This window comes from Rhineura floridana, chromosome 7 (genome assembly GCF_030035675.1).
Source record: "Rhineura floridana isolate rRhiFlo1 chromosome 7, rRhiFlo1.hap2, whole genome shotgun sequence".
In the NCBI taxonomy this organism is placed as follows: Eukaryota; Metazoa; Chordata; class Lepidosauria; order Squamata; family Rhineuridae; genus Rhineura; species Rhineura floridana.
The window spans coordinates 125,251,705-125,277,943 of record NC_084486.1 but is presented as its reverse complement, the minus strand read 5'-3'; the positions used below and the strand labels follow the sequence as shown (position 1 = coordinate 125,277,943).

Sequence of the window (26,239 nt, the reverse complement as noted above, 5' to 3'; positions counted from 1 at the left end):
AAAAGCCTCATGAAAATTCAGTTGCATTGTAGTGTGAATTTCTCCTAATTTACACTTTCTATATGCAATTTTGCCTAATAGACACCTTTTCCCAAAGCCATTTCCTTCAATACAATGCATTTTTCTATTTGTTTTTACTATTTCATTCATTTTTATGTACACTTTGGCCCAGTATATGCATTTTTGTGTGCATTGCTTGGCTGGAGAACTGCATTGCTAAAATTCAGAGAAGTGCTCATTTCAAAGGAGGCCATGTTTTAGTTTGTATGTTGTTTTGGAAAGTGTGAACGAGGTAGGTTCACCTTTAAATGTGAACTGAACTGAACCAAATGTCCGCCCCATCTCTACTTCCACATAAGCCATTTTCTCTGGAATCAACATAATTTGTTCACCCAGTTATTTCAGAGACTCTTGCCAGTGTCATTGCTTAAACATTGCATTGTTGTTATATGTCTTCAAGTCGATTATGACTTATGGTGACCCTATGAATCTTTTTTGGATATATTCATAGGGTTTTCATGGTAAGAGGTATTCAGAGGTAGTTTACCATTGCCTTCCTCTAAGCCTACAGGACCCGGTATTCCCAGGCAGTGTCCCATCCAAGTACTAACCAGGCCTGACCCTGCTTAGCTTCCAAGATCAGACAAGATCGGGTATGTTCAGGGTAGTATGGCCGTAGGCAAACATTGCATGCTGGTATTTTTGTTGTTGTCATTTTGGTTTTTAAAAAAGGCTGGTACAGCTCAAGCCTAACCATGTCTACTCACTACTCAGAAGTAAGCCCTACTGAATTCAATGGAGCTTGCTTCCATGTAAGCAAGGTTAGGGTTGGAGGTTACCCATTATTCCCTGCCTTCCTACAATGCTTGCTTTGCATTTTTTTTAGTTTTATCCCCATTACCACATCCTCCTCCTACACGTTCACACTTGCCTCCCCCATATTTGAAATGCTGCCTTTTTATGAATAACATTTTTATTGAATTTCAAAAATAAAAATGAACAAATAAAAAAGGGGGAAAAAACAAAAATGAGACAGACTCTTAAAGATTATAATGCAGTCAGCTACAAAGGGTGAATGTTGTCTTTTAAAAATTAAAATAATCTCATTGTGTTTGTGCACTAAAGCACACATGAACAAATAAAAATATTTATAAATGTGGGTTTTTTTGCTTTGTCTTTTCTCTAAAGTGCAATTACACTAATAAAAAAAGAATTAAAATTAAAAATGAATGAGCAGCTGGAGGGAGTGCAGAGAGGAAATGACTGAACTAATTTCCTGCTGGCCAAGGACTAGAACCTATTTCATCTGATATTTGACATGGTATCTTCATTTGACTGTTACCCACACGCACAGCAGGGCTGGCATGATCACTGGGCAGAATGAGGTGGTTGCCTCTATTGGCGATTGTTGGGGATAGATCTCTGTGCGCCACCCAGCCTGTGCTGCACCTGTATTCTAAGAGCATTTGCTGTGGTAATTTATTTATATTTCATAATAACTAAAGCAATGTTATCAGCACAGGCCAACCACTCGCTGTCTTCTTTCTTTTTGAACAAAAGGGATCTTTGACATGACCATTAATTTGAGCCATTTCCATGTTTATACCAGCAGCAACAACTACCCCCAAGAATCTCCCTATTGTTCTGCCAGAGATGAGAAAGCAGTTAAGCAACACACCTGTGTTGCCATTACAGTCAACTTAATTGCCCCCCAAACTGCATTTATCTTTAAACACACACACACCCAAATACAAAGAGACTAGATAACAACACTGGACTGGACTATAGGGTTGTCACTGACATTACTTGCTCCACCCACTTTTGCCTCTGGCCCCACCCACCACTGGTGTGTGGCCCCTGAATGGTTGCCCAGAAGGGAATGCAGCCCTAGGGCCCCACCCTTGTGCTATACCACACTGGCTCCCTTATCGCTCCCTTCTGACAAAGACCACAAAATGTAGTTATTGTATGGACTTAAGCAGTTATTACATAGATATTAACTATAATATATTTGTCCTTTAAAAAAAAGTGTAAAATGAAAGTCTGAGTGAGGATGTAAATGTTTTTAAAAAAGGCAAAAGCCATACCACCAAATGATCAATAGGAGCTCCAAATGGTGAAAGTGTAAAACAAGGAATATGCAGATGCTGGTAATTAAATCACTGAGCTCTAATACAGACATTATAAAGTCACTGATGCATGCTGGCGACTGAACACCTAGGACAGTCACATTCCTATGCAGCTGGAATGTTTAAGATGTTGTAAAGCATGTCACGAAACAATAAACATGATTGAGAGGCTTGTTTGTAGGAACTGTTCAAATGCTCTCGCTCTACTGTGAACAACCACAAAAAAGGAAAACTGCCTTAATTGGTTGTATTATGACTATAAGAAAATAGCTAGTTTGTGTTTTTTTTAAACACCCTACTGTACAATATTTTCTTAGTTTACAGTGTGGTTTAGGGGGGAAGGAAAATCTCTCTTTAATTACCAGTTGTTATTTTGATGATTTGGAGTTTAAGGAAATATCTATACTTGTCTACAAAGCACTTCCTAAATTACCATCTTAAGACTGTGACATAGTGCAGACATTACTTCTACTGGACTCTCTGCCAGCAACATCTTTTTCTCCCTACCTCGCTCTCTCTCCCCTCTTCCTAAGGAGTTCAGGAACATCCAGCTACGAAAAATCCAAAGTACCCACTAAAGAAGACCTTTACAGGTTGAAACACGTTTGGGAAAGATCTAATACTCCTGAAAAAGTCTTCCCTGGACCCAGAGAATTTCAGCAGCTACAGACCAGAGGCAAATGTTCCATTTTTGGGCAAGATCTTGGAACGAGTGGTTGCTGACCAGCTCCAGGAGCTATTGGATGAAACCGATTATCTAGATCCATTTCAATTGGGTTTCTGGCCCGGTTTTGGCACTGAGACGGCCTTGGTCGCCCTGTTTGATGATCTATGTCGGGAGAGAGACAGAGGGAGTGTAACTCTGTTGATTCTACTTGATCTCTTGATGCTTCCGGGCCAAATTCAAAGTGTTGGTACTAACCTATAAAGCCTTATATGGCGCGGGACCTCGATATCTGTCGGAACGCCTCTCCCGCTATGAACTGGCTCGTACACTACGGTCTGCTACGAAGGCCCTCCTCCGGGTTCTGACTCGTAGGGAGGCCCGGAGGGTGGTGACAAGATCAAGGTCCTTCTCAGTGGTGGCCCCCGAACTGTGGAATAGTCTCCCTGAGGAGGTCCGCCTGGCGCCGACACTGTCATCCTTTCGGCGCCAGGTTAAAACCTTCCTTTATTCCCAGGCATTTTAATTTTAATTTCAGTTTTTGTTAATGTATTGTAATGTCTGAAACTTGATTCTGAGCCTTTGCTGTTTTAGACTGTGATATTTGATTTTAGACTGTGATGTTTTTTGTATTATATTCTATTTTATTGTATCTATGTTCACCGCCCAGAGAGCTATTGCTAGTCGGGCGGTATATAAGTTTAATAATAATAATAATAATAATAATAATAATAATAATAATAATACAAGACTTGAATGCAAGGATTGTATCAAGGATATTTTATTGCCATATTTTAATAATGTTTTATGATTGCTAGCTATTATATAATAAAATTACATTTAATATTTTAGATGTTGTCATAGACACATTACCAAGCCCATTTGAGCTTTTCAGAGATTGTTTCTATCCTTTTGGGCTGTAGTCAAGAAGTGGTATTTGTCATGGGGTTTGGCCTTGCAGAGCTGTTTTGTCCTCCCCCAATAGCATGTGTGATGGTGGGTCTGATCAAGATCGTGATGTAGAGCAGGGGATGGGGAGTCTTTTTCAGCCACATGCCATACTCCTTCATGGGCAACCTTTGTGGGGAGGGACATACCAGTGATGGGTGGGACCAGATGGAAAAGTGGGTGGAGCAATAGTAGTGTAGATTCCTGTCACACAAAAGTCAAGAGGTTTCAGTCCACACCCACCCACAACTCTCTGTCCTTCCTCATCCATCCAGGTAAGCCAGAGGCACCATCACAGTTCAAGGGCACATTCCAGACAGTCAAATGCACTTATGGAGAGCATGGAACAGCACTAGCGAGGGTTGTGGCCTGGGGATAGGGGGTGTGTTCCCTGCATGCCTGGTCAAAAGCAATTAAACAGGCCTACCAACCCACAACTATAGAAGTACAACTACAGTCCACTGTAGTCTGGTTTCATAAGTGCTACCTTACAGCTGACTAAGAACTAGAGCAGAGCTCCTTGAAATATGTCATAATTAGTTAAATGTCTGCTTTCTCTAGGTCCCCTCTGTATATAACTCAAGTTCAGTTCAGTCAGCCAAATCAAGGTCCTATTCTCAAGGAACGTATTGGTTTGGTGCTGTAAAATGGGGAGTTCTGGCCAGAGGGGCAGAGTTCATCAGAAAAATTATCCTGTGCCAGCCCCACTGAAATGTCCACCCTTTGCAAATAATAAAATGGGGGATGGAATAATTCAATTTCAGTTCATGATGAGGACAAAGGATTAAAGCCCACTCCTCACATAACTTTCCTGATCTAGCTACCCCCCCATAGCACTGACTATTAGTAAAGAAAAGAAAAGTACGGAAGAGCAACCTGAATGATGAACATCACATAAAGTTTGGCCCTGAGTAGGGATGGATGAATATGTTCATTTTGGTTTCCCCAGGTTTCTCATTTTTCCAATCTTAAATTCGGTCCTTGACATTTCTATGCCAGTTCGCATTTTTTTAAAAAAAGGCCCTCACAATACTTTATCAGCAAATTTATCCTAGTATTCACAGTTTTATATGCAATTTTGCCTCATATCTACATTTTTGCAATACAATTTCCCCAAATAGAATACATTTTTCTATGGTGTTTTCACTAATATATTCATGTACAGTGCCTTGGAAAAGTAATCAGACCTCTTACCAATGCTCTTATATTACTGAATTACAAATGGTACATTGTGTTTTTGTTCTGTACAACATTTTATTTTGAAACACTGAAACTCAAAATTAATTATTGTAAGGTGACATTGGTTTTATGGTGGGAAACGTTTGTAAGAAACAAAAAATGAAACATGTTGCTTGCATAAGTATTCAACCTCTTTGCTGTGAAAGCTCCCAGTGTACACAGATGAAAGAAATTGCCAGATCAAGGACACAATTACCTTACCATTGGCCTCCACCTGTGAACCATTAAAGTTGCTGTCACATTGTGAGGATAAAAACCCCACTGTTGAAGGATCATTGGTCAGGCTGTGGATCTGAAGGAAAATGAAGACCAAAGAGCATTCTACAGAAGTGAGAGATCATGTAATACAAATGCATAGACTGGGAAAAGGGTACAAAATAATATCCAGGTGTTTGGATATCCCAGTGAGCACAGTTGGATCAATAATCAGGAAGTGGAAGCTGCATCACATCACCCAGACACTGCCAAGAAAAGGCTGTCCCTCAAAACAGTGCTTTAACAAGAAGGAGACTTGTGAGAGAAGCCACAGAGAGGCCAACAATCACTTTGAAGGAGCTACAGAGTTCAATGGCTGGGAATGGAATAATGATTCACCAGTCAACCATATCAAGAGCTCTGTATAACACTAGTGTGTATGGGAGGGTGGCAAGAAAGAAGCCGTTACTCAAAAAGTACCATCGGAAAGCACATCTGGAGTTTGCCAGAAAGCATGAGAGTGCCCCAGCTGCAATGTGGGGAAAGGTTTTGTGGCCAGATGAGACCAAGATAGAGCTTTCTGGCTGAAATTCAAAGCTCTATGTGTGATGTGAACCTACCACTGCCCAAGCCTCAAAACACCCCATCCCTACAGTGAAGTATAGTGGTGGCAGCATCATGCTGTGGGGATGCTTCTCATCAGCAGGGACTGGGCATCTTGTTAAAATTGAAGGAAGAGTGGTTGGAGCAAAATACAGGGAAATACTGCAAGAGATTCTGCTTCAGTCCACTAAAAAGCTGAAGCTTGGGAGGAAATTCACTTTTCAGCAGGACAATGATCCCAAGCACAAGGCCACTGGAGTGGCTCAAGAACAAAAAGTTGAATGTCCTATAGTGGCCCAGTCAAAGTCTTGATGTCAATCCCACTGAGAATCTGTGGCGCTATTTGAAAATTGCAGTCCACAAGAGACATCCAAACAACCTGAATGACCTGGAGCAAATCTGCCAAGAAGAATGGACCAAAATCCCTCTGACACTCTGTGCAAAGCTGGTACATACCTACCCAAAAGACTTAAATCTGTTATTGAAGCAAAAGGTGGCTCTACCTAAAATTAATGTGTCAGGGTTGAATACTTATGCAAGCAACATGTTTCAGTTTTTTTATGTTTCTTACAAACATTTTCCAACATAAAACTAATGTTATCTTACAATAATTGATTTTGAGCATCAGTGTTTCAAAATAAACGGCATTACAATGTACCATTTGTAATTCAGTAACATGAGAGCGCCTACGGCCATACTACCCTGCACACGCCCGATCTCGTCTGATCTTGGAAGTGAAGCAGGGTCAGGCCTGGTTAGTACGTGGATGGGAGACCGCCCGGGAATACCAGGTGCTGTAGGCTTAGAGGAAAGCAATGGTAAACCACCTCTGAATACCTCTTACCATGAAAACCCTATGAATATATCCAAAAAAGATTCATAAGGTCGCTGTAAGTCATGATCAACTTGAAGGCATATAACAGCAACAAAATATGAGAGCGTTGGTCAGGGGTCAGATTACTTTTGCAAGGCACTGTATATATACACGTTACACTATTATATGCATTTTGTACGCATTACTTGGCTGGAGAATTACACTGCAAAATTTGGAGAAGAGCGAATTTGAAAGGAAGCCTGTGTTTCAGTTTGCATCTTGTTTTGGAAAGTGTAAATCAGTAGAACTGTCCATCAGATCTGGTAAAAGCCTGGATCCTGAACCAATTTTTAAAAAAGATTATTTTCATGTTTTATTATTTGTTTGCTGCCATGGGCTTCTTTTGGAATATAAATTTAATCATAAATAACTCAATAAATAAAATATATTGGGCCAATTGGGGGGGGGAGATCTGTGCTTTGGCCAGATCGGGTCAAGACAGCCCCAGATATCCCAGGTCAACTTGGCCTACCCAGAGCAATCCAGGGCCGTCAAGAAGCAGGGCAGGAGAGGAGAAGGAGAAGCAGGAAGCCTCTGCAAAGAGTAATGTGAGGCTGTTTGTAAGAGGGTTTTCAAGCAGCCTTGCACAGTGGTTTCGCTGCACACACCTGTTCCCAGCAGGGAAACACATGTGCCAAACTGAGCAGGACTGAACCATCCGCTCACCAGGTGGGAACATGTTTCCCTACAGAAAATGTGCTGGAGAAGCAGACCCCAGCAGGATTGCACACTCCACTCACCAGTAACATTAGGACTGCCCCCCACCCCAGTTGATTCAGGGCCTATTCTGGGTTGTGTTGGTCCTGGGATGGCCCTGGTGGGAGCTGATCTGAAGTCCTGGATTGGTCCTTGGATTAGATCAGGGGAGGCATGCACAGCCTTATGAATTAGGTAAGTTCACTTTCAAATGTGAACTGAATTCAGTTTCTCCCTGTACACCCCTAGCTCTGCGTGACTATTATAATAATAAATTATTCATCATTACAAATAATAAATCTATGTACACCTTGGGCACAATTCCACTTACATAAAAAACAGTCACATAAGGTTAATAGTTGCAATAGTTGTTATGGGGTACCAAAATTAATCACAAGACAGGTTCCCCCATGAAAACAGCAGGAAAGGAGTGTATGCTGGTATACCGCCCCAAATTTTGTTACTTTGCTCCCACGTTTTCTGGGTTAAAGGTTGCAAACAGTTTTTTTTCCCCAGAAGCAATTAAGACAGAAATGAGCAATAAACTTCCAATAGATTCTGCTTGATTTCCAGAAGTGGCTTTTACGTCATGCGAAAGATCAAATAAAATGATCAGGTAAGGAAATACTGGGAATGCTGTCTGAATGCAGCCTTCCACCCCACTGGTTGCCAGGTGTTCACTCATTCTTTCTCCCTTCCCTCTTGCTGGGCTGTTTAGGCTTATAGGGCAACCCAGCAGACCATAGGGCTAGCGATAAGGTGAGCCATGCACAGTAGTGTAGTGGCAAATTCAGAAGTACAGGATGCCTTCTTGATAGTCACAGCCACACCCACCTCCTTTTTTCTTTTGTTGCTGGATTGAAAATGAGAGCCATCTAAATATCTTCTCCAACAACACCAGACGTCCCTAGCAGCCAATCAGCATGAAAAGGGAGCAAGTTGGCTACTGAAAAGAGTCTTCTCAGTGGCATACTCACCTCCTGTCACTCTGATTGGCTCCAATCAGGAGGAAAGGAAGCATGTTAGAAGACTCTTTTCAGTGGCTAACAGACTCCCCTTTCATGCTGAGTAATATATAGGATGCTGGAGACATAGGGACCCTGCTGGGACTCTGCTCCCAAAAAAGGAAGGGGTCTAAGACCCCCTGAGACCCTGGACGACTACACCCCTGGACATGCAGCAGATCCTAGAGATATGGAGAAGAGCAGGAAGCAGCCATTTGAATCCCCCCACTTTTGGCTTTGATATAGCATAGCTCAGAAGAGATACTACACTGGGGTGGGGATGAGGTTTTGTGTGGGGATTCAGGTGGCAGCTCATTGCAATCTAGTGCTTCTATCGTTATAAACATATATAGAAAAATATTTTTAAAATATATAAACAGGTCCACCTGGCACAGACGAGCTAGGTATCAGCAGTGATGGGCCCTACCAGGACTTCAGGGCTGTGATACTTCCTTGGCCATGCTATGTGCTGATGACAGCCCTGTTGAATCTAAATTTGCCGTTCTGTGAGTGCAAGGGTGCCTTTGAATTAAGCCTTCTCCTTTGGATCTAACTCTTTATCTTTAGATTGTGGTAATTTTTCAATATCTTTCCCTTACCATTTAGTAAGAGCTTATAGTAGAATATAAACTAACTTCTTAGGTATAAAATGGAAAAGAAAGAAAAATAGTTTAGCCATGATTTCAGAATCCTCCAACATCTGTGCAAGGGCATTCTTGCAGCTGTTTTATTTAATTTAAAAGTGGAAATTAGAAATGAATATGAAAATTAACAGTAAAATCAATATAGTACCCAACTGTGATAATTTGATAGTACTTCCCCATCTGCTCAAAGGGTTCCAGGCATTTGGGGATGGACAGTTGTTTCAGTTAAAATATGCAGAAGCCCCCTGTCTAAAATCAGCAGCTTTATTTTCAATAATCTTATTTATTTAAATTATGGATTTATAATTCGTTTGCATTCCTGTGGGGCTTAAAGTAGGCAAAGTTTTGCTTCAAAACAGAAAATATTCCCTTTCATCATTCCAATGTTCTGAGGCGAGTGCAGTTACTTCTTTAGTCAAATTGGCACCATCCAGGCACAAGAAGGAGACATTTCACCCACAATGTTCCTGGAGCAATGCTACCTACCTCATGACATAGCATCAATCTAAGAGGGGTGTTGCGTGTGAGGGGGGTAATGGTGGCCACAAGAAGATAGCCACAAGAAGATTTCTGCTGCTATTTGCCACAGCGGCCAGAAAGGAGGAAAAGAAACTACTGCCATTGCTGCCGCTAGCCATTAAACTCTCTCTGAACCTTTGAAAGAATTTGTCCACCACTACCCCGTTTCCCTGTTTCCCAGCCAAGACTCACAAATCAAGTGAGAACTTTTAGTTCAGCTTTACAAAAAATGGCTCTTAAAAGGGGATGTGTTAATTCTCAACAGCTAGCTCCCAGACAGGGTGACACAGAAGTGGCCTGGGACATTTTTGTCCTTGAGGCAGAAAATCCAAGTGCTTTTTCCCAAAGTGGTACAAGCATAAAACAGTTGACAATTTGCTGCCCTCATCACACTGAGTCACCACACGCAGCCAGAGCAAAGACACAGTGAGGCAGCTGCAGGGATGGAAACAGTGCTAAGGTGTTAAGAAGATGGATTTATGTATGCCACATAGCCTGGCCTGGGTCCCCTAATGTAGCTTGCTGCCCTCAATTGTGGTGGAGAATGCAACTGAGATGGACCAAGATGCAGCTGCCACTCCACTCAGCTTTTGTACATAGAATGGCATGGGTGCCATTTTGTCCTCGGCCTCAGGCAGCAAAATATATTGGTCCTGAGGGCCAGCTCAAGACATTTTGCTTCCTGAGGCCAAAGACGAGATGCTGCCCTCCATAACCCCATTCAGTGTAAAAAAACTGACCAGGCTGGCACTCATTTCAACACTGCCTTCGACATCATCCCCACCACATCTGAAGGAAACAGACAAGCTTGGAGTGTTCAAGGCAGTCTGTGCAGCACATGTAAATCCATCCTCCAGCATTTCCCTACTGCTACCTGCCCCATCACCATCTACTGCCTGAGGTAGTTGCCATGGTGGCACTATGAGGTGTAGCTCCCAGGCCCACAACCCCTGCCTTCCAGCCCCCTCTGACAGTTGCATCAGAACAGCAATCCCTACAACTTCTTTTCTTAAAACAACAAATTTTTACAGATCAGGTACAATGATGCAGAGTGTCACACATGCCAACTTTAATTACCCAGAGTGCCTCTGGGCGTCATGTGAGCTCAAAGGCATTCTGGGAAATGAACATGATGAGTGTGACTGCCAGGTACTTTCCCTTTTCTTAAGGAAGGGCCGTAGCTCAGTGCTAGAACATCTGCTTTGAACGCAGAAGTTCCCAGGGTCCGTTCCTGGCATCTCCAGTTATGGCTGGGAATGTACCCTCTCTGAAACCTTGGAGAGCCACTGCCACTGCCAGTCAGTGTAGACAGTACTGAGCTAGATGTGTTGAAATTGCAGCAGTGCACTAGCTCTGAAAAAAATAATAAAAGAAAGAAAAGGGAGGAGGAAGACCCACCAGGCAGACAGTGGGAAAGGGATCAAATGAGTTTTCTAATCTTTTTCAAAAATTTTATGGTTATTATAGCAGTCCCTGGATGAACAAGGAAAAAGAGAAGGATCAGACCCATATAGTACAACTGTGTGCTTTAAAAAACATTTTGGGAGGAGGCCTAAAGCAGCAAGTGATCTCTCTGGCAAAATGCAATCAAAGCAACAGGCAAATTAAAATGACTGTAAAAATAATTAAAATGTAATAAAAACTAATAACAGCAGCGTTCTCAAATTTCCCCAAAGGCTTGGCAGAATAAAAATATTGGATTTTAAAGCTAGTTTTCCAAACTGTAATAGTGTCATGTTCTAATGATCACCATCATTTTATTGTCACTTGAGTTCCTGTGACTTTGTCTTTTTTTGTTACCCATTTATTTTAATGGCACAAAGTAATAACTCACCTCTGCTGGATTGGGCTTAATCTCTCTTTGGGGAGAGCACAATTGCACTCTGGGCCTGCTTGCAAGCTTCCCATAGGCATCGGGTTTGTCACAGTGGAAACAGATGCAGGACTAGATGGGTAACTTGCCTGAACCAGCAGGGCTCTTCTTATCTTCTTGTAAGAATTAGTGTTGATCTCTTATTTATGTGCTCTTAACAGCGTATTTTAAGGAAGGATTTATGTAGCAGCATGGATAATAAGAACCAAGCTTTTAGCACTCTCCTCTATATGCTTGGGTATACATAAGGAGACAGAGAGGTATTCAATGAAATACAATAATAGTGCTAGTGCAACAGGATTCCCCCCCTCTCTTCCACCCGTGCATGCCCTGCAGCATCCCCAAATATGCTATGGAGGGTTGGGGGGAACCTACAAAACAGATTTGGGGGGGAGGGGAGGGGAAGGGGAGAACATTCCAATGCACAAGAAGAAATCCTTGTGCTGACAGAATGTTCATCTTAGCGCTACGTTGAATACAACCAACAGTTTGACTAAGGGCTTATCCACATGGGAGCAAAATTTCATACTAAATACGCTGTTTTTACCTCAGTTTTCTATCTGCGCCGTCCACAGTATGGGCTCAGCTGCAAACACGGTGTTTTCTATTCACACTGGAAGGAAAGGATCAATCACGCAGTTTCTGAATGACCACGCCCTCTAATTTAACATTTCAACTCCCTCTGGTCACCTAGCAACCAGGCACACTCAGTTTGTTCTACCAGTTAGTTTCATTTTAAAAAACAGCAAACCCGGAAGTGCAATTGTTTATATTTTCACTGGTACAGCTGAAATACAAATCTTTGTTTGAGCCGTGTTATGCTTTTGCACACCAGTTGGGGGGGGAAGAAAATAAAGGCACAGTTTGCAGCAACTTAAAAAATACCAGCAGAATGGGAGAGAGCAGCCAGAAGTTATTCTTCAGCCCTCAGGAAATGAAAAAAGGGAGGAAGTGGAGGGAGTGGGCATGGAGAGGGGAATGATTGACACACCCACGTAAAAGCATTGGAGCACTACATCTGCAATCACTAGAAATACGGAGTGGAGACTTTTTTCCTTCCCTTTTCGCATTATCAGAGGATTAGGTTAGTAAAGATTTACAGGGGGGAAACTCCATGATAGCTTCTGCTTGCCAGTAACATCATGTGAACTATGCAAATTAAAAGGGAATGCAAGTAGCACCAGATACACAGCAACCCCCCGTGTAGATGAGCCCTAAGAGTGTTTGCTTAACCACTTTACCACATGAGTAGGGATGGATGAAGCAGTCAATTTTGGTTTCTCTCAGTTTCTCATTTTTCTAATATTAAATTTAGTTCTCCATGTTTCTACAGCAATTTGCTGTTTTTTTAAATGAAAAAAGTCCACATGAACATTCATCATGATTTTAATGTGCATGTCTTCTAATAAACAGATTTAAATATGCCGTTTGGACTAATACACACATTTTTGCAAGCAATCTTCCCAATATAATGAATATTGGTACATTATTTTCATAACTATATGTACTTTCTTGCACACTTCCCCATAATTGTGTTTAGATATTTTAATTGATTTATTGCTTGTGTGTTTGCTGCTCTGTGCTATTTTGGGAAGAAGGGCGGGATATACATTTAAATAATACGATGTTTTTATACACACTGGTTGGTTGGAGAACTCCATCGCAACATTTGGAGAAAAGCAAATTTAGAAGAATAACTGTTTCACTTCAAATATTGGCTTGCGAAGTGTAAATTGTTTAGTTTCCCATTAAAATGCAAACAAACCCAAATTTCTCCCCCATGTCTACACAGGGCTTCTGTAGCTTTGAAGAAAAAAAATAGCAAAGCCCCTCCTTTCCCTAAACCAGCCTTTCCCAACTAGTGGGCCACCAAATGTTGTTGGACCACAATTCCCATCTTTCCTGACCATTGGCAATGCTGGCTGAGGCTGATGGGAGTTGTGGTCCAACAACATCTGGTGGCCCACTAGTTGGGAAAGGCTGCCCTAAACCAATTCCTCCCATTTCAAATACTGTTCCCTTTCGGCAGTTCCCCCTCTTTCCAGTACTCCAGTGTGGATTTCCAGTATTAAAGGAGATGGGCCGTTCATCCCCTGCAAGGTTATCACATGCACAGTCATTCTCCCTTCCATTACATTGGTGCAGTTATCACTCTACTGTTCAGGGCTGGTGCTGCTGTAGTGCTCAGAGGAAAGCCCATCTCAATTCATTGCAAAAAATCTGTTCATGCCCTCAGTATCATTGCATTATGTTTAAAGAGCAGCAAAAGTTGATGCGCAAATGATCCAAGGAGAAACTGGTATTGATTTAATCTTCTCCAGGTTGTTATAATCAGAACAGAATAAGCCAATGTTCAATTAACATGCAGTGTTACATTTTCTAATTGTTCTGTCTACATACGTTAACCTTCACCAACAAATTAAATATTGACAAATGGTTCATGGGAGCACAACACTTGTAAACAGCAATTGCACAGATATATGTATGTATATATGCAAATGAATAATTTACATGAGATTGGTTTGCCTGGCCTTATCACCTTGTTTCCTTTCAAAGCATTACTCCAAGATCTCTACCTTGAATGGTAACTGCAAGGCAGAAATATGTGACATTTCTTTTTCTGCTTAGCACATTGTACCTCTCATGATGTTTACGTACATTGTGGGGGTAATGGTCTTAACCAGCATGCAAGAATTCCATTAATTTCCAGTGCCAAAGCATAAGGATGATACACTCGCATTTTCTAAGTTCAGAATTGCAGAGAGGGCTAATACCAGCTGCTCACAAAGCTTTCTTATCAACATCTTACATCATGAGAGATGTGGGGCTACTGCAATATCTAATTGTCCCACTCTCCCCAGTGATGTGATATCACCAGGCAATAAGTTTCATTGTCCTTGCAAGCAGCAACCAATGAAGAGGAGCATTATGATGTCACATTACACATTTTGGATCACTAGATGTACAGGGGGAGGAGAAGATGCAGGACTGCTGTTTTCAGTGGCAGCCATGTATCTATGCGATGGCATCTAGCTTCAGCTTGAGAAAACTATGCAGACATCGGCCTGGTCCACATGTCACATTAAACTATAGATAAAATAAACTATGGTTTAATGTGAACGAGCAGTGTGCTGGTGCATGCTGCTGAAACTGTGGGTGGTTCACTCCTCCCACATTGGGGAGAAAACAAACCAAAGCCTGGCTTGTCATTATATGCAAACCTGGACTCATGGTATTGTTTTTCTCCAAATCACACATGGAAGCCAAGATTTGTTCTTGATTTAGTGACTGTAATTTGTTTATGGGAAACAAGCCATGAATTTACGTTCACTACAAGCCAGATGCGCCCAAATGCAAAACTTGACATGGACTGGAATTGGACCGTTGTATCCATCTCTAGTGGGAACTGCCACTGAGAAGGAATTATATAATATATATATACTGTATTATATAAAGTACTTCCAGCCTAGTACTTCTATCTTTTGTTATAGATAAAAGCAGGATCAACCAGTTATTTTCTTGATTTGGAGTAGCTAAACAGATTTGAAAACCTCTGCTCTACACACAGCCTACTGGAAAATGTTAGCCTTGCTGCTCTAAAACAGATCGTGCTATTATGAATGCTGTTCAAATCTTCATAGCTGTTTGTGACACTTTATCACATTTCCAATTGGCAATTCACATCACTGAGAGAGCATTAGAGATTTCTAACTCCTGATGGAAGTGCAATGTATGAGGTGCATTCCCTAACAATATGGATGGCTGTTTCAAGCTTTAGGGGTAAAAGTAGAATTCTCTGCTAGTGTGGACCTTGGTGATTGATGCTTCCACCAGTGACTTTGCCAGGAAGACAAAAGACAAAGGTTTATTCCAGCATCTATCAGAGCAAGCAAAAACTACCAAGGGTGATTTTTCTGGTTCATTTCTGAATGTAACATGTAAATAATTCTTTGTTGTCTTTTAATCAGCATACATTCATAGTCTAGATGGGCTACATGGCCATTTCAAATTTGACTTGGGCACCTAGAAAATATTGTCAAATTTCCAGCTTAATTCCTTAAGGCCAGTTGAATATGATCTACCGAAAGTAGTTTCAGGTATTGTTTCTATCTAGGAGCCTATCCTAAATCAATTAGCAAGGTATTGATGTACTCTGTACAGCATTTGTTGTTCTCACGGTATCGTGTATTGACTTAATTAGGAATTCACAGTAAAAAAAACCCAAAACTTTATTGCAATTTTAATACTAAACCATTACACGAGTTGATTGAAAACATGGTCATAGGCCATGGCAATTTAATGTGCGATGCAATGAAGTTTTCTGCAAAGCGACATTTAAAAAACCCTTCCAACTTATTTAAAAAGGACTTTCAGCAATAGACAATGCTATTAGGCTAAATTGTATAATTACTATTACCACAGGATATAAAAAGATGTCCCAGAAAAAATTAATTAGATTTTCCAAGCTTTAGGAGATAGGCCGGGTTAAAGTAGGATTGCCAAACAACTTTGTATTTGACTGGTCCAGCCAGTTTTGGGGTCTGAAAAGCTAGTCAATTCCAGATTCTATTAGAATCTATCCTTTTACAGATTTCTAAAAGGAGTTAAGTTAAAATGCATGAGAATAGGGAGCAGCATGGCAATGTCTGGCTCCACACCTGCTCTACAGCTGTTTGCACAGAGAGCACTCTCCACATGATCAGGACTGTTGTAAAGACAAGGTCCTTATGAGTGTACAAGTGTATGCAAAGGGGCTACAGACATCCTAATGTCTTTGTCTAGGTCTTGAGTTTGCTTGTGCAAATTCTGCTTTTCCGACTACATTCTTAGGCTTCAATCCTCTATCCATTTACACTGGAGTAAGCCCCACTGAACTCAGTGGGCCCCACTTCTAAATAAACATGAGTGAGATTGTTATGTTAATGTAGTTTTCATCCTTCTTTTCTTTTCATGGTTTCTACTATTGTTACTAATTGCTTTTAATACTTGATATAGTTTCCTATTGTTAAAATTGTGTTAGCTGCCTTGAAATAATGTATTGATCGAAATATACTAACAAATGAATGAACTAATGGAAAATTATGTTCACATAGCTTCAAGGCCAGGACCCAAAGGGCTGAAAGCAATTCCTTTCTGATAACAAGTCCCTGCAGCACCTGATTATTCCCAATACTCAAGGAACTTCAGGAGCAGTGTCTGATGCAGCCACTTCAGTAATGGCATCAACTCAGTAAAGTGTCCTCCATAAGGACATTTACTGTAGCTGGTACCCAATGGAAAACTTTCAGCTACAAGGCAAAATCCTGGCCTTTAAAGAAGGTTCTTGAGGGTCGGGTGATTCTGCTGTTGTTTCTGCACGGGTTACTCTTTCTGTGTTGTTGATTGTTATTGGCTTGTGAGTTTGGGCTCAAAAGGTCACAACCATCTGTTCTATTACAGCATACTATCTTGATTTTACTGTAGTCATTTGATGTTTACTACTTGTAAAAAAAGTCACTGTGAATTATCCATAAAAAGGGGGGGGAAGTGGGGCACATGTTTTAAAAATGCATTAAAATAAGAACAAGGTAGCCTTTGGATCCTGAATAAAATGGATGTTCAAAGTCAGTATACAAAAATAAAGTCCCTCTTTAGACACAATCATATAATCCCATTCACATTTTTTTTCATTTGCAGGAACATACTTTTGTGTCGACATATGGAAAACAAGTATACAGGGGGATTCAACAAACTCATGGGGGATAAGGCCATCAAAGGCTACTATCCTTGGAAGAGGGTGCAATGCCAGCAGCCCTCAAGGTGGCAGTAATAAAGCCTATCTTGAAAAAGTCCTCCTTGGATCCCCAAGAGTTGAATAACTTCCTCCCAGTTTCTAACTTACCATTCTTGGGCAAGGTGATTGGGCGAGTGGTGGCCAAACAGTTACAGACACACTTGGATGAAGCAGATTATCTCAATCCATTCCAATCGGGCTTCAGGACTGGACATGGAACTGAAACAGCCTTGGTCGCTCTGGTGGATGATATGAGGAGGGCGTTGACCACGATATCCTTTTAGATCGCCTGGAAGGATTAGGAATAGGGGGCACTGTTTTACGGTGGCTCCGTTCCTATCTCTCAGACAGGCATCAACGGGTGGCATTGGGGGATGAGGTTTCAGACCCTTGGCCCCTTAATTGTGGAGTCCCACAGGGTTCTATCCTCTCCCCCATGCTATTCAACATCTATGTAAAGCCGCTGGGGGCCATCATCAGGAGATCTGGGCTGCAGTTTCATCAATATGCGGATGACACCCAGCTCTATCTCTCGTTTAAATCCTCACCAGAGTTGGCTGTGAACACCGTGTCCAAGTGCCTGAAATCCGTAAGTGGATGGATGGGAGGGAATAGGCTGAAACTAAACCCCGATAAGACCAAGGTGTTACTCGTGGGAGACAAAAGAAGGTTAGGAGATATAGACCTGGTGTTCAATGGGGTAAGATTACCCCTGAAAGACCAGGTCCGCAGCCTTGGGGTCATTCCTGACTCCCAGCTGTCCATGGAGGCTCAGATTTCGGCAGTGAGCCGGGCAGCTTGGTATCAATTACATCTAATACGGAGGCTGCAACCCTACCTTCCTATCCATCTGATCCCACGGGTGATACATGCCCTGGTCTCCTCCCGCTTAGACTACTGTAATGAGCTGTATGTGGGGTTACCCTTGAAAACGGTCCGGAAATTACAGCTGATACAGAATGCGGCGGCACGTTTGATTAAGAACAGCCGTCACCGTGATCATATTACTCCGGTGTTGGTAGATCTACACTGGCTGCCAGTTGTTTACCGGGCCCAATTCAAGGTGTTGGCCTTTAAAGCCCTATACGGTTTCGGCCCAGTTTATCTGAAGGAGCGCCTCTAGCGTCACCAATTATGCCGCCTGACAAGATCAGCCATACAAGACCTCCTCTCGGTCCCACCAGTTAAAATAGCTAGGCTGGTGCGGACCAGAGAGAGGGCATTTTCGATTGTGGCCCCCACCCTCTGGAATTCCCTTCCTTTCGATCTTCGCCATGCCCCCTCCCTGATAGGTTTCCGCTGGGCCTTGAAGACCTGGCTGTTCAGGCTGGCCTACGGGATCTCCGGGGTAGATTAGCTTTTAATGCTGTTATTAACTGGAAGGGTGGTGTTAGATTAATTATTGATTGTGGTTCTCATTGTTTTTATATTGTATTTTACTGTGTTATGTACGTCGCCTAGAGTGGCCGTTCATTCGGCCAGATAGGCGACTCATAAATAAAATTTTATTTTTTATTTATTTTATAGTCATCAAGCAATATGCTGCATCTAGGGTCAGAGATGGCATCCCTCTAAACATCAGTTGCTGAAGAACAACACTGGGGGTGCTGTTGCTCCCATGTCTTGCTTGTGGGCTTCCCATAGACATCTGATTGGCTTCTGTGGGAAACAGGGTGCTGGCTTGATAGGCCTTTGGTCTGATCCAACAGGGATCTTCTTACAGTCTTAGGTGGTATAATAACCATCTGCATACTCCACCATCACAGAGCCAGCCCTTAGGTATCACACAGTTGTCTTTGAAGAGCTTGGCTGATCACAGAATAATAGAAGAGTTAGAAGGGGCCTATAAGGCTATCGAGTCTAATCCACTGCTCAATGCAGGAATCCAAATTAAAGCACACCCAACAGGGGCTGTCCAGCTGCCTCTTGAATGCCTCCAGTGTTGGAGAGCTTACCACCTCCCTAGGTCAGATCATACCAAAGGTCTACCTAGTCCAGCATCCTTTTCTCACAATGGATGACTAGGTGCTTCTAGAAAGTCCACAAGCTGGACATGAAGGCAGTAGCTTATTCCTTTGGTGCTTCCCTCAACAGCTGGTAGTCAGAGGCACAGTGCTTCTAAATGTGTGCCCTGGTATGCTCACTTAGGAGCTGGGTCCATAGAGGATCACTAACTCAACAACTTTTGACATTCCAGTTTTCTAGCCATGGTGTAGAAAGTCTATCTGGATAGGAAAAAAGACACACACTACACACAAACTACACATACACCAGCCCTCAGATACACAAAGTTCTGGGTTTTAATTCTCAGCTTGGGGTGGGGACTTTGTTTGTAGGAGAATATATGCTTTGGTTTTGGTGATGGCGTTAAGTGCCTTTTATGACGATGGTTGATATTAGGAGTTATGTTATTTTATGTATTGTTATTTTAATTGTATGTTTGGTGTGCCAACTTTTGGTGGAAGGGACATTATAAATAAACTTTATTATTATTATTATTATTATTATTATTATTATTATTAGTAGTAGTAGTAGTAGTAGTAGTAGTAACCAAGTATTAATCTAGCTTGATTCAAAATAACTGTGAGCTTAAGGAGAAAATACTAGTGCTATGCTGTGAACTCTTGCACAAGCATTAGCAGAAGACTTCTTCCAATGCAGCATCACAATATATCAGTTTGCATTACAGTATAAGAAACATGGGATTCAGGAAGACACAGGCAATAGTACACAGACTCTAGTGCTTTTACAAGCTGCCTTATTTCATTCGTCCTCCTAGCTCATTATTGCTTTTCCTGACTGACAGTTGTTCTGTTTCAAGTGATGGCTTTAGCAGCGGTGAGGCAAAGCTGCAGTGGCACCTGGAGAGCTCTGTATTCCCTCTTCATTTAAAGTAGCCCAACCTGCTTTACCAATCATTGATTTTGGTCGAGTGGGGGAGACTGTGGTTCCACTACGGCATCTGAACTGGACTCCTTGGAGTCAGAGGAGGCAATGCAATCTCCTCAAGCTGCAGAGATACTGACTCAACAGACTCCTCTTGCGCAAGTGCTTCTAATTTAGTATGTGCATCTGGGGCTGGCCTCTCTGAATCCCTGGCCTTATCTCCTGAAGAAGGGGAGTCTGACCTCTGAGTCCTGACAGCAGTGGCACTCCAAGTTTCAGAGAAGAGTCTTCTCCAGCCCTACCTGGAGAAGACAAGGATTGAACTTGGGACCTTCTGCATGCAAAGTGTTAGCTCTACCACTGAGCTACAGCCCTTCTCCTACAGACGAGTTATACAGTCAGAACAACTTATCTGGAATTGGGTACAATTCACTCACGCAGTATTTTTCTGCTAGGCCAGAAGCAGCCTTTCCATGAATGTAAGATGCTTTCGCCTACTCTACAGGCACTGTTGGATCCCTTGTGTACACTACTCTGTTCAAAGACTGCCTGGTGCACACATGAATCAGCCCACAAACCCAGAAGATTAAAGACACAATATTCACATTTCTCTTGCAATCCTGAGGGCTAGAAACTTATTTTCAAATATATACTGAGGTTTTTTGTTGCAGTAAAAGTCCTTGGGTCACTTAAAATTTGTCTGCAGTGGTTACATGGGAACAGAGGCTAAATATAACCCCCACACTGCTTTTGTAAAGCAATTGCTATTCTTTGTGGATTGCCTAAAAGCCAAAAGCTCCCAGAGATTTCTAGCCCACCAATTGAGAAGTGATGCAGCCTATAAAACATCCTATTGGGGATCAATGCAACAAATCAAGAGTTGTGCATATAAACTGGATATTTGTCCATTCAGGCATTGACCAGCAGGAGATAATGAGGGATAAGCTGCAAGTAAGCTTACTGTTAGTCAGACTGATGTCATGAAGAGCTCACTGAATGGAGCATCAAAAGTATTCATTGGAGCCAACTGTCTCCAGCAGAGGTCTGCTGAGAGTCTCTTTCTGAGGCTCCAAATGGATATAATCTACCACACCAGACTGAACAGGCTTTCAGACTCTTCTTATGTTCTTTGTGGAAGAGAAACCCTGACTCCAGTTTCCTAAGCATTGATTCAATCAACATTGTTTTCAAATGCGTGTTGATTTCCATTAATGCTGCTAGTGTGGCATTCAATTCTTATGCCTGGTAATAATCCTATGAGTTGCAACCCATGTTTTTGCCCACATAGGATCTCCTAGTTGGACAGATGAAGGTACAGTTAACTGAAAATTTGGGACCATCTCCTTTACATATTGATCTGGCTTGTGTTCGAGATCCATGTGTTGGTATGCTTGACTATTTTAATGCCCTCTGCATCAGCCTTGCCACCCTGGGCTCCTTCTGGGAGGAAGGGCAGGATATAAATTTAAAAATAAATACAGTCTCATCAATGTACTGCACTCAGTGTGTGGCTGCTGCATAAAATTCTATCCCTGCATTGAAATTTACCCTTTTCTCTTGTAATATGATTTTTTTAACCCCATTCCTAGACATCATCATATTGTGCATTTTTTGGGCTGTTTCTGACAAGGTCTGAGAAATAAGGTAAATGATTCTGTTCCAGAGAGGGGAAGAGAACCCAATGCAAGGGTGACATTTTCAGTGGCAGCCCCACGTTGAGTGCAATGTACAGTTCTGTCAAGCTAAGGGGCTGCAGTTGGGACAGGACACATTCTCCTGCACCCAAGGACAGCTTACTGAGTAAATATCACATCAGTATCCAAGGTCTTGCACTGATCTCTTTTATCCTACTGGGTACATTTGAACTACAACCAAACACCTGACATACATGGGCAGAATCTTTGGCCCCCAGCCCATTTTCACTGGGCTCCCTCTTAAAAAAAATCTTGCCCATTCTCTAAATAGTGCCAAACAGCTGCCATTTTAATTTCCCACAATATTCCAGAGAGACACTAAGTTAGGGATATTGTGGGAACTCTAAACAGCAGGTAGATCTAGTCATCCAGTGCTGCTGCTGACTACTACCCAGGAGTTAAATCCACTAGGACCCACTGACAGCATTGGGGGCCACCAAAGGGTGCTTTGCAGAAGGGGTCAGCAGTGCTGTATGCATGGGGCTGTATGCATGGGGCTGTATGCATGGGGCTTCTCAACACTATGCACCACCGCTGGTTACCAAGAGGGGGAGAGAGGGCAAGGCAGTGGGTGCTTTGCCCAGGGCCCCTTCAAACCTGAAAGGTCCTGACTACTCAAAGTTTGTGTGTAATCACTAGGTGACCTTGGGCCAGTCATAATCTCTCAGTCAAACCTACCTCACAGGGTTGCTGTGATTATAGAATCGGGAGGGGGAGAACCATATTTGTCCAACTCTGAGCTCGTTGGAGGAAAGGTGGGAAATAAATGCAAAAATAAAATAAAGAAGAATGGCCAGACTGGATGTTGATACAACAGGTCCCCTGTTTTGCAGTAGCTTTATTGCAGCCATGCAGATATTTTCTAATCTTTCTAGAAGTGAAGGATTTAGTACAGATGTACTTTAGCAATTGTGACTTTTCCTCAACCACCTGGTTATGTCTGTTTCTACCCTTTGCAAAGAGACACAACATAATTTATTTAAGTTCTGCATTGGCATGTTTTGTCTGAGAGACTGAGCACAGCTCTGCAACATGCTGAGCCCATTCATATTTGTTCTTTAAGAAATTCACATAAGAAATATGTGTATAATAAGCACACCCAGGAATCACAACTGTTGCCAGAGATGTAAGTCCCTTATCATTGCCATAAGAATGTTTCTCAGTCCCACATCACCCACAGCACTGATACGCTGCAGCTGTGCTTTTCTGTGTCTAGTTTGCCGAACTATGGTCTGTTAATACCTAACAGAGAGCAGTCAAGTGAATGTTTATGTCAGGTCTTCTGCCATACGAAAGAATGAGGTATGGAACATTTTACACAACTTTCAACAAAATCTTTTCTCATGCTGTGATTGGCACGTCAAGGGCATATGAACCATATCTTGAGCAGATGGACAAATAGTCTGACCTTGTACAAAGCAGCTTCCTATGGATACTGTGGCTTCAGATTAACAGAATGCAGACATGGCAGCTGGTAGGTTCTGAGTGTGCATACCTAAAGAAAATTGGAATTACATCCATCAGCTGTTTGGGTAAGGTGGCTGAATCCATGTTCCAGCTCCTCCTCCCAAATAGCCTAGATCGGGGAGCCCCTTGAAATGGGCCACAGCTTAGTGGTAGGACACCTGCTTTGCATGCAAAACGCTCTTCACTCTTCTGTAATCAATCATTTTTTTAAAAGCCAGCCCAGAATTCCCATGATCTATTAATGTGTTTTTCATGTACAAAAGTGCATACTTGGGATCTCTTAATCATTCAGCTATCACTAGTCAGTGTTAAATGATCTTGAACATGCACTCTGGCTTAAGAACTTGAGAAGTTCCTATCTGGATCACATCAAGGTCCACCAGTCCTGCAAGATTCTAAAAAAAACAAAACCCACAGTGGTCCACCAGAAAATGCTCAGTGGTCCACAGTCTACTTCCTGCCCATGTTTGGGCAAAGAATTCTTCTTGTCTAGCATGCCAGTTTTCTATAAGAAAAACATCCCCCTGTTGGTGAGTACTCAAACATGAATCTTGTCATCTGAAGCTGGAAGTGGTATTGTCCAGGAAAAGCTTCACCATGTAGCTCTCTTCCACATGAAGGCCAGGCCTTCAATCAGCCTTTGCCAGCTTGGTGCCCTCCAGATGCTTTGGAATGAGAGGTCTAGTCTAAAACACCTGGAGAGCACCAGGTTGGCAAAGCTGCCTTTGATAATTCCCCCTTTTCAAGCATACAGTGGTGAGCTGACACTAAACACACATTTTGAACAGTTTCGAGCTCCCTCACATTATTTCTCAGTTGAAAATTTCCACCTTAGCTGTCAAATCATATCACTTAAAAAGAACCCACGTAGGTGGCCCTTATCAGGCAAACAACGGCTAATCTGCCTTACCCCTGCTTAACTCAGCTTGTTGTGCATATCCTTACAGAATAATATGCTTCAGTAAACTGAGCTCTTATGAAAATGGAGTCAGATTATAGAAAATTATTTTCTCCCCCATCCAGAGTATCTCCAAGAATTCAAATTAAGTACCTTAAAAGCAGCAAAGTGCACGCCTGCTTCATATTTGCTACTCTGTTTTCTTCAGTTGGTAAGCCTTACAGCTCCCAAAGAGAAAATTATATCAGGTTTCTTTTAAAAGTTAACATTTGCAAGCTCATAAATGCTTCCTTTTAGAGACTGCAATTAAACCATCATTTAAGGAAGCTCTCTGTTTAGGAAACATTGATTGTATCTCTTCCAAAAGTGCAAGCAGCACATAAGCTCCATTATTGCAAGGACTACATGAACTCTTGTCCATCACACTAAGCAGGTATAGAATTTGATACCCCACACAGAATCTTGGCAGCCTCAGAATCACAGCTTGCTTGCTTTCAAGAAGTGAGTGGGTAGTCCTTATGTTGTGGGCTTTGCTAAGAAAAAAGTTGTATTGGCCAAAGACCCTGAATTGTAGTTTTTTTTGGAGAACTTAGTGCTGCTGTACACTTTGGTTCTTACCTTCCGCCTTTTCTGTTCCTCTGCCTACTATTCTACCCCCTTTCTTTATATTCTGCAAGGAGAACATTACTGATGTTCGCTAGTTTTTCCAACTTAAAGGGGCTATGTAATGCATCATACTTTGGTGCTTGAATATTACAGTGGGGAAAAGGCTAGGCTCCAAATAAGTTAATTTAAAAAAATTAAAGCATGATGAATAACATTGCAGGAAGTATTCAATAGGTGATTAGACTTGCACAACCACAACATTTTACTGTCACTAAATAGGCAGTAGCCCTATGGGTGTTGAATATATGCTGACTGCATATTTGCAGAAATTCATGTTTTTAGGAAAGTGCTGGGAAAAATTTGATATTCCTGCAACATAAGCAGCACTTTTGAATCTGTATCTTCTGTTACTTCTAAGAGAATGGATCTCAATGATCAAGGACTTTTTTTTTTTGCTTGTTTGGAAAAAAGAACTGTTATTGATCCAAAATATTCCTGACTAAAAATTAATTGGCAGATGCTATCATGCTGACATTGCCTGAGAAGGTTGAGAGACGTGTTGCTTCTTGTGTACAAACAAACAAACTGACACACAATGGTTGAATGAACTTGCTTATACATCTCCCTTTCTTTCCTGTTCTGCTTTCAAGTTCTGTAAACATGAGTTCTTTTTAGAGGAAGCTTCAAACCCCTGAAATAAAAACTCCAGGGAAATATCGGAGTCTTGTAAAACAATGGAAGGTGGGTTCAACCATGTTTTTCTTTAAAGAGCAAGTCTGTCTTAAGGAATTGATAGGGGAGGGAAGAACCACAGGCAGCAAACTAATGAAAAGTCTTGTGGCTAAGCATGGAAAATCAGACTGCAGGTGGTATTTGTAGACAAAAGATCCTTTTCACAATGTTGGTGAAGGTGTGAATGTAGAATTATTCTTTGACTACACTAGCATTTCTTGTCATCTATCTTAATTTCTGTTCCTTCTCAACCCTTAGCACTCTTTGGCTGTATAGCAAATTATTATTATTATGATTTAGATTAAAATAACATGAATTTCAAACAATGAAGAAAACAGAAAAATCTAAGGGCCAGTTCAAAATCAGACATAGGAACATAGGAAGCCAGACCCCTTGGTCCATCTACCTCAGTACAGTCTACACTGAGTGGCAGTGGCTCTCCAGAGTTTCAGGCAAGAAATATCTCCCAGCCTCACCTGGAGATGCCAGGGATTCAACCTGGGATCTTCTGCATGTAAGGCAGATGCTCTGACATTGAGTTACAGCCTTTTCTCCTAATACACGGGTAAGGGAGTTAGAATAGTTATTCTCTAACCTAAACACTGGTCTTACTATCTTATATTTACTAACAGGCAAAAAAAGCCCTTGTGGTTTAAGAACATATCTATAGCCAACAGATATTTCTATCAGACTTTAAAAAGCAGGTAAATTGGGCAGCTGTAGTGAATGCACCAGGGAAGCAGGAGGCGTGACCTCCTCTCTGAGATATTGTACTGCCCTACAATTTTGTAAAAA

The 26,239-nt window shown here is 41.8% G+C and overlaps 1 non-coding gene and 1 pseudogene across 1 annotated transcript; one reads left to right on the top strand and one right to left on the bottom strand.

Moving 5' to 3' along the window:
* Positions 1 to 562: 562 nt before the first annotated feature.
* LOC133389921 (5S ribosomal RNA) lies at positions 563 to 681 on the bottom strand (annotated as a pseudogene).
* Positions 682 to 6,462: 5,781 nt separating this feature from the next.
* Positions 6,463 to 6,581, top strand: LOC133389887 (5S ribosomal RNA). The gene has a single exon (XR_009764194.1). It is a non-coding gene; the product is annotated as a 5S ribosomal RNA (ribosomal RNA).
* The last annotated feature ends 19,658 nt before the right edge of the window (positions 6,582 to 26,239 follow it).